The sequence below is a fragment of the Lactuca saligna genome, chromosome 4 (genome assembly GCF_052625555.1).
Source record: "Lactuca saligna cultivar CGN05327 chromosome 4, ASM5262555v1, whole genome shotgun sequence".
In the NCBI taxonomy this organism is placed as follows: domain Eukaryota; kingdom Viridiplantae; phylum Streptophyta; class Magnoliopsida; order Asterales; family Asteraceae; genus Lactuca; species Lactuca saligna.
The window spans coordinates 254,402,089-254,411,967 of NC_136420.1; positions in this window are offsets into that span (position 1 = coordinate 254,402,089).

Sequence of the window (9,879 nt, forward strand, 5' to 3'; positions counted from 1 at the left end):
GGAGCCGGAGGGTATGATGCGGGAGCAGCATCCGGAGCTGTTTTAGAGCGAGACTTCGAGGGCGAAGTCCAGTTCTAGTGGGGGAGAGTTGTAACATCCGGATTTTACCAGGTATCTTGTAAGTTTAAATTGTGTTATATTGTGAGAGGGACTCGGCGAGTTGGAGCTCAGACTCGCCGAGTAGGGACGCGGAATTGATCGCTGGTGCGCGCTTGGACTCGGTGAGTCCAGGGTATGGACTCGGCGAGTCTGCGCTGTGTAATGAAACCCTAAATCTCCGGGTTTGAGGCCTATTTAAAGGGCCTTATGGCCGTCATTTGTGCTCACCCAACCCCCAGAGAGTGTCCCTAGAGTTCTTGAGCGTTTTGTGAAGAAAAGAGAGCCATTCTTGATCTTGTGTGTGTTGTTTAGCAAGAAGAAGGAGGCCCTAGGAAAGAGGAAGCAAAGGAGGTTGCTATTTCGTGGATTTGGAGCTTGGATCATCACTCTAGAGGTATTATTTCGGACCATTTTCTGTTTGGTGAAGCTTGATGCAATTTAGGGCTTAATGTGGTCATTTATGGGGTGATTTGGTGCCCCTTTGGTTCCCTCTTTGAGTTGAGACCATGGATCTGGATCCATAGAGGTCCAGAGGGCCTCACTCATCAAGCTTTATGGGTGGAAATGGAGTCCTTGACCTTGTGTTGAAGTATTTGAGTCAAAAACATCATTTATGGTCATGTAGAGGTTATATGTGTATCAAGATTGTGGCTTTACGTGCTAAATAAGCTTGGAGGGACTGGATCTATGGATTAATGGATTGGATCTGACCTTTAGAGCGAGATTGAGTCAGTGCATGGCACGGACTCACCGAGTCCGAAGAACAGACTCGGCGAGTAGCATGAATGTTGCCCGACCACTCAGCGAGTGGCCTCGCCGAGTTGGGAAGGGTGAACCCAGTGAGTCAGGGGGGGGAGTCAGGATGGACAGGTGGACCGAGTCAAACTGGACTGGCCGAGTTGTTCTTGAGACTCGGCGAGTTGAGTCGTGGTGGCCCCACAACTTGTGCCAGGTGGAGCTCGTCGAGTTGAGGGAAATGCTCGACGTGTCAGGGGAAGGTTCCAGGGAAATTGGTGCATGCGCTCAGACTCGCCGAGTCGCTATAGTGCACTCGCCGAGTCCGGTCAAAGTTGACCATTGACCGTTGACCAGCGTTGACCTAGATTGACTTGTGATAGTGTGGTCAACCCAAGTTGGGAAAGTGTTAATTAGGGATGTATTGTGCTATAGGGGGACTACAGCTCGGCAGATCGAGTTTTTAGCGAGTTCAGGGTTACGATTTACCGAGACACGCGAGGTGAGTCTTCTCACTATACTTTACCTTGAGTAGGTACCCAGAGCTATGTGATAGAGTATTTGTATGCTATGTATGTGTTGTACTGCATGATTTCTATGTGATTTATGTGGTGCATGTTTATCAGGGTTAGAACCTGAGGGTTCACAGAGTTTGGGTGCACGGACCCACAGAGTTATAGCCTAGAGTGGCTAATGTGTGTTATATGTGGTATTTTGGGAAACTCACTAAGCCTTGTGCTTACAGTGTTGATGTTAATTGTTTCAGGTACCAGTGACGACCGCGGGAAGGCGCCGGCTTGATCCGTACACACATACGTTTGGAGTTTGACATTATGATCTTGGGATTTTGTACTGTTTTTATTGAACAATTATGATGGTTGTTTTATGAATATTGATGGAATCATGTTTTATAAAAATTGAAAAATTGGTTTTAAATTTTCGGTGTTACAAATAAAAAGTCCCTAAAACCCCACCTAAGGCCTTTATAAATTTATCTAAGGTGTAGGAGAGTGTTTTGGACCATTTAACATGCCATTTTGAAGAACAAAATGGAGTTTATAGCCCAAGGACAAGCCTGGACCGTAAACTCCCCAAAATGCCCCAAAATGAGGGTTTAAACCCTCCAAATTAGTTCAAGACACTTGCTAGGAAATTAGGGAAGTGATTAAAGGCCTTAACATGAAATTTTGGAGGACCACATGAGTTTACGGCCAAGCTTAGGGGGCTTACGGCCGTAAACTCCCAAGGAGTGGCCTTTCGGCCGTAAAATCCAAGGGAGTGAACTCATGGACTTCCCCGTAAACCCCTCTTGGCCTTGTACCACTCCCGGAAACCCCTTCTAGGCCCTAAAACCCCAAATTGATGCTAGAATGCCTAAATACGTAAATGGAAAGCATAAAATGATTAATTTCTTGTAAAATACATATTTCATATGACATTAGGGTCCTAAAAGGTGCACAAGTCATTATTTGGAACAAAACGCTCAACCGACACTTTACCCGATTTACCCGATTCACCCGATTTACGCGAATTCAGGTGAGTTCATACCCCTTTAATGAACCTTTCAAATGTTTTATATGTTTTAGGGGGGGGGGGATACAAGTTGATTATACATGTTTATGGAAAGTTATACAAGACAATTATTCATGTTACGGAAATTAATCACATGTGATTCACTACCCGTAGTTCAATTCACATGTGATTTATCACTATGCCTTATAAATAAATTATTTGTTTTCAAAACTATTTTGGATAAACAAACAAGTTTTTAAATGTTTCTTTTGGACAATACTTTTATTTAACAGATCTTCTTATAAAATGTAACCACACCGATATATTTATATAAGTAAGACTTGAAGGACTTAGGACCGATAGCTCGCCTTATTTCCTGTTCTTGTTTGATTGTGGGCTTAGGGTAGTGGTTATCTGTCCGACTGTCGTTGATTTCTTAGTTATATATCTTGTATATTAGTATGGATTACGAGTGTTTCTTATTTCATTAGATGCCTAAATCACTAACCTGACAAGAATCATACACACTAAGTTAACTATAATAGGTATAGTTAAGGCCTCTATTATTTGCTCTAACTACTACTCTACACCACTATAATACTCTCTATTATGAAACTATACACTAATAAGAGAATACAATACGAGTTATACAAAAGACTACTACACTATAATACAAGAGAAAGCACTAATCATGAGATAACACATTAACCCGCTACGAGATACTCTATTCGCTACGCACTACGCCCAGAGTTTTCCGATAGGAAGACGACACTATATGTATAGATCTATACGGGGCAGACGCTATTACATCCCGACTGTTAACTTCAGTCCGAGCCGCACAGGTCCAGGGATGCCTCTACTCCACTACACTGTGCATGACCGGGAAGGTCATGGGGTCCGCTATTACTCACACTATTGGTAACATACAAGAAATACACTATAATCGCACTAAAATACTAACAAAAAGTAAAGTTAATATCCCGAAGTAAACAAGTATCTAATACTAAAGGAAGTTGCACCACTATTATTTACTTCAAGTATAACTTCCCATATTGCATTACTTATTGGTGAGTCACTATTATACTTCCACGATAAAAGGTTTTCAAAGATGAAATTGACATATTTCTTAAAGGTTTTCACTTACTATGCATTTCTGGAAAATATAGGATTTTCTAGGTTTTACTACTACTTATGACTGTAAATTTCAGCTTTTCATACTATCGGTTCTAATGCTTTTTATACGAAAACTCACACTAAACTCTTATGAACTCACCAGCTTTATGCTGATATTCGTTTTCAAAATAACTTGTATCCTCAGGTCAAAGATAGACAGGTACAGGTGCAGCATTTTGGAGAAGGTGGAGCATACAAGATCCATCTCTTATTTTTGTATTATTTTTGGTGTTTGTTGAACATTACAAAACACACTTGTAAATACACTCACTATGTAAATGAAATGGCTGTATGTTTCTTGCTTTTACTATTATGCAATTGTGACGATACCGTACACTACGTCCTCCACCCCGAAACGTATTCCGCCGTTATCGGTTTTGGGGTGTGACACTATGATTTCGGAGTGTATACTTCCAAGGTTTTATATAATTAAGATTTTATAGACTTAGAATTTGTGATCTATGCTTCACTACCTGCTCCTTGGTTGGTTGTGGTTATGGAGTAGGATCACGCATTCGAAGGTCTATTTAATATTAAATTATATACAACTTGTATACATTGTGCAATTATAGGAGGACCCAACAAGGATCACCCCATAATGTTACCCTTAATCTCATAGATTCTTTAGACACTTTCATTCTTGCACGACAAACCCAGATAGATGTAACCACTCCATCATGGCAGCCAACAGAAGAGTCAAGGAGAAACAAGAACAAATTCGACAAGAGCTTTCCAAGAAGTGATCAAACGGAGAATAACTAAAACATCTTAAATACGTCACACTAATAAATAATACCCATGAATGATTTAGTGAGCTGGTGAATACACTACTCACACTACATGTTAGGATTGTTTTCTTTTCATGCATCCATTATCAGTTGTTCAATTCACAGAAATTCATTCGAGGATAGCCACTTCTGATTCATAAAGTTTATTTGTATAGACTCCTTTTATGAATTGTTTCCAGAACCCTAGGAGAGTCAGAACTAGATGCACTCAGAACTAGGATAACTTAGTCCTTTAGCTTTTGGCTTATAAACTCTGCTATAGACTTATTCTGTCTCATCTTTGTATTCTTTTAGCAAAACATGCCTCACGGTAGACCTGTAGGGCGCAGAGACAATAACACGATAGAGAATCCACCACTAAATTTGATTCTACTACTCTCCAAGCAGCGATATCAGCTGCAGTATCAACTGCTGTAACTCACATCAGCGAAGGTGGTACCAATGGATCTGGTAGCGGTACCCACCAAACAAACCCCGGAGTTACCCACAGACACCCCCAAGAGTGTTCATATAAGGACTTCATGAACTGCAAACCCGAATCCTTTAATGGAAATAGGGGAGTCATTGCTCTAATGCGATGGTTTGAGAAAACAGATTCGGTCTTCACAATATGTTCATGCCTGGAAGGGAGCAATGTTAAGTTTGCTGCCTGCACCTTCTTCGACAGAGCCCTAACATGGTGGAATAGCCATGTTAAGTCACTGACCCTATCACTACCTAACTCTATGGGCTAGGCAAACCTGAAGGAAATGATGAGGGAAGAATACTTCCTAAGGGGAGAAGTTCAAAAACTGGAACAAGAACTATGGGAGCATACCATGGTCGGCTCAGACATAGGAACCTACACTAATAGGTTTAGTGACCTGGCAACACTATGTCCTAAGATGGTTACTCTAGAGAGTAAGAAGATAGAAAGGTAAATCTGGGGTTTATCTACCCCGATTCAAGGAGATGTGCTATCTTCGAAACCAACTACATTCGATAGCGCCAAGTGTTTGACCCAACGACTCATTGACCATGGAGTCCGCCATGGCATAGTGGTTGTCACATCCCAAAACCGAAATGGTGGAAACGTTCTGGGGTGGAGGACGTCATGTACAATATCACAATAAGGCATAGTAGTAAATAAGCAACAACATCATCCATTGCATTAATAATATAATTTAATACAAGTGTGTTCTGTGAAGTTTATAAGACACAAAAAATGTAAATCAAAATAAGAGATGAGTCTTTGTAACACCCAGATTCCCAGGTATGATTTTTTTCTTTTATTTTTGGATGATGAGGGGAGACTCGGCGAGTTGGTGTCTAGACTCGCCGAGTATGGTCTTGGATTTGTATGCGAGTTCACAGCTGGACTCGGCGAGTTCATGAGTGGACTCGGCGAGTCCATGATGTTTAATAAAACCCTAATTTCCAGGGTTTGAGACCTATTTAAAGGGCCTTATGGCCGTCATTTGCGGCCACCCCCCTGAGAGAAACCCTAAAGAGATCTAGAGCGTTTGTGAGGAAGGAGAGGCCAATCTTGAACTTTTGTGGGTGTTTTTGCAATAAGGAAGTGTTCAAGGCAAGAAGAGGCTTAAGGAGGTGCAATTTTAGTGGTCTTTGAGCTCATAGAGACTGTATTGAGGTATTATTCTCAGACCTTCTTTAGTTTTTGGTGTTGATTCTTAGTGTTAGGGTTTTCTAACCCTTTTAGAGGTTGATTAAGTGGAGTAGTTGGTCCCTTCTTGAGTTTTTGTTCTGGATCTGGACCCAAAGAGGTCCAGAGACCTTAACCCTTGAAGCTTTATGAGTCATTTTGGGAGTCTTGAGCTTGGAATGTCATTTTTGGGGCTAAATCACCATTTTGGACCATTTAGATGTTATATGTGTGTCAGGGTCCGAACTTTACGTGATTATCATGCTTGGGGAGGCCAGATCTATGATTGTATGGAACAGATCTGACCTCAGAAGTTGTTTTGAGTTTGTGCATGGCATGAAGTCGCCGAGTCCGAAGAACAGACTCGGCGAGTAGTATGAAGGTTGCCCATTAATCAATCAGTGAGTGGACTTTTCGAGTTGGGGGAAATGACTCGGTGAGTCAGGGAGAGTCAGGGGTCTGAGTTCAAGTTGGAACTCGTCGAGTTGTTCTTGAGACTCGGTGAGTTGAGTCGGGGTGGCCCCGCGATTCATGCCAGGTGGAACTCGTCGAGTCAAGGGGAGTAGTCGACGTGCCAAGAGAGGATCTAAGAGAGTCAGTGGATACGTGTAGACTCGCCGAGTCACCCTAGTGCACTCGACGAGTTGGGTCAAAGTTTGACCGTTGACCTTGTTGACTTTTAGGGTTGAGTGCAGTTGTATTTATGAGAGTATTATTTTGTGTGATTAGGCGGAGGCTAGATCACACTTCTTCCGAGTCAGATATTTACCGAGACATTGAGGTGAGTCTTCTCACTATACGTTACCTGGAGTGGTATTATGCGATGACAAGAGGGTCTTATGTGTTATGTATGAGATTATGTGCTATGTGATAATTGTATGTTATATGATGATATAGACCGGATCGGAGGGTCCAACGAGCTATGACCGGACCAGAGGGTCCAACGAGTTATGAGATTGGAGGGTCCCGCTGAGACACATCGACCAGAGGGTCGTATTATAGCCTCGAGTGGCGTATGTGTTGTATGTGGTATTTTGGGGAACTCAGTAAGCATTTATGCTTACAGATGTTGTGTTATGTGTTTCATGTACTAGTGATGAGCGCGGGAAGGCGCCGACATGATTCGTACACACACGCATTGGAGTTCTTGTAGAGATTCTGGGGAGATGTTTGGTGACAATAACATTTGACATAATATGTTTGACATTATTTTATGAATGAATGAATGTTTTAAAAATGAAAAATTATTTTGAAAATTCACGTTGTTACAAGTTGGTATCAGAGCCTTGGTTTGAGGGATTCAGATGCATCTTCGGGTGTATCTGAACTCAAACTGAGGAATTGAGGAAAATTTTAATAATGAAGTAAATTTTTTGAAAAGAATAAAAAGAGTTTTGAGACAAACAGAGCAGAGTCGTGTGTACGATCAGCCAGCGCCCGGACGAAGAATTCCCCCAAAGTACCCTTACATTATGTGTTATGAGATATGTTACATTATGCATGTTAGAGTAGGCTAGGTATACATATTAGGACTAGAGTGGCCTAATTTGTGATGCCTTAGCTTAGGAGATTTCTGCTGCTGAGATGCTTTGAGGGTGAGTAGATAGCAGCTAGGAGCTCGTGAGAATAGAGTACTTGTAATCCAAGATCCAAGGAGGAGGACTTGGAGTGAATGCTGATGCGGTGTGGTCAGTAGTATTGGGCCCGTACTACTGAAGACACCGGATCAGTGGGCATTCCAAGTAAGAATCTTTTGGACAATGGAGGACAAGTAGGGTTGCGTCATCGAGTATGAGTATGTTCGATCGAGTCTCTGATAATTTTGTTGTATTTCAGAGGCATCATGGTTGGGACTCGACACATACCTGAGAGCAGTGGTGTCAGCGACGAGGAGATCCGTCGGTTGATTCATGAGGAGGTGGCTGCTGCCATCTGGGCTGAGATTCCTGAGATGTTCGGGGACATCAAGACCATGTTGATTGAGACTTTTGATGAGCGGTATGCAGCGTTGACTGAGGCTGCTGCAGCTGCTGACAAACCTCAGGGAGGTGACTCGTTGTTGTTCCGGGAGTTCAGCAACACGAATCCACCAGAGTTCGACGGGATGCAGGACCCGATTGCTGCTATGAGGTGGATCTCTGACATCGAGGGATGTTTCTATACATTTTCATGTCCAGAGCATTTGAGGGTTCGGTTCGCCTTGAACCAGCTCCGCCTGGGAGCGAAGGATTGGTGGAAGTTTGTGACGACGAACTTCACTTTGGCTGAGATTTCCGAGGTGACCTGGGAGAGGTTCACCGTTATGTTCAGAGAGGAGTATGTTCCCCCGGTGGAGAGGGACTGGTTGATTCAGGAGTTCTTGAGCCTCAAGCAGGGTACTGATTATGTGACAGTGATCACCAAGAAGTTTCATGAGCGGGTGATGTTTTGCCATGAACTGGTGTCTTCTGAGTAGGCTCGTATGAGCCGTTATCTGAGTGTTCTGAGGAGAGATATTCGGGAGTTCGTGGCGAACTCGACTTACCAGACATTTACTGAGCTCTAGGAAAATGCCTGGAAGAGGGAGATCGAGTTGGAGACTCAGGCCAGGGAGGAGGCCGAGTCTCAGAGGGTGGATTGGCAGCCGGTCAGTCTCAGCCGGCAGCCAAATGGGCTAGACCCGCTGATTTTAGATCTAGGGGCGCGAAGTGCCGCACTTATGGGAAGTGCGGTAAGAGTCACGAGAGGTTGTACAGAACGGGGATGTGCTACAAGTGTGGGAAGGAGGGGCATATCGTGAGGGATTGCCCCAAGGGATTTTCGGTTTGCTTTCATTGCAACCAGACCGGCCATCGGAAGGCCGAGTGCCTGCAGCTTCATCAGGGATTAGCGTTGGGATCTGTGCCTGCTGCTAGGGCTACCGAGGTTCGGCTGGTGAAGGTCGAGGCCCCGAAGGCTCGTGGGAGGGCATTTTAGTTGACCGCAGAGGAGGTCCGCGCGACGCCCGATGTTGTGGCTGGTATGTATTCTCTTTTCATCTTTTGTTTGAGTTGAGTTTTATGCTTATATGATGCTATGCATAGGTACTTTTCTTGTGAGTTCTGTGCATGCGTTGGTATTATTTGACTCGGATGCGAGTCGGTCGTTTGTTTCCATAGCATTTAGTCAGCATATTAGTGTCCGTTGAGAGGCGTTGGATCGGCCTCTGCGAGTTTCCATAGCTGATGAGCGAGCAGTGTATGCTTTGGATGTGATTCGAGGATGTGTCGTTGAGATCTTCGGGGTGGATTTCCCGATAGATCTGGTTCCGATCGCAATGGGGGACGTGTGTGTTATAGTGGGTATGGATTGGTTGAGCCAATATGGAGCTGTGATAGACTGTGAGCATCAATTTGTGACAATTCGAAACCCTAGTGGGGGAGTTCTTATGGTGTATGGCGAGGGTACACGTACGGGGTTGGCATTTTGTTCGGCCGCCAGAGTGAGACAGAGTCTACAGCAGGGCTGTAGGGTTTTTGTGGCATATGTGATGGATGCGAGGGTTGATTCTGAGAGACCGAAGTAAATTGATGAGGTCCCGATAGTGCGTGAGTTTTCGAATGTGTTTCCAGAGGAGTTGCCCCTCATCGCCTTGCGCCTCCGGAGATGCAGGAGTTATCCTTGCAGCTTCAGGAGCTGCTGGGGAAGGGGTTTATCAGGCTGAGCAGTTCGCCATGGGGGGCGCCTATTCTTTTTGTCAAGATGGTTTACTCCGGATGTGCATTGATTATCGTGAGTTGAATAGGCTAACGGTCAAGAACCGTTACCCTTTGCCGAGGATTGATGATTTGTTCGATCAGTTGCACGGAGCATCATGGTTCTCCAAGATCGATTTGAGGTATGGTTATCACCAGGTGAGGGTGCGAGAGGAGGACATCCAGAGGACAACATTCCGGACTCGCTATGGGCATT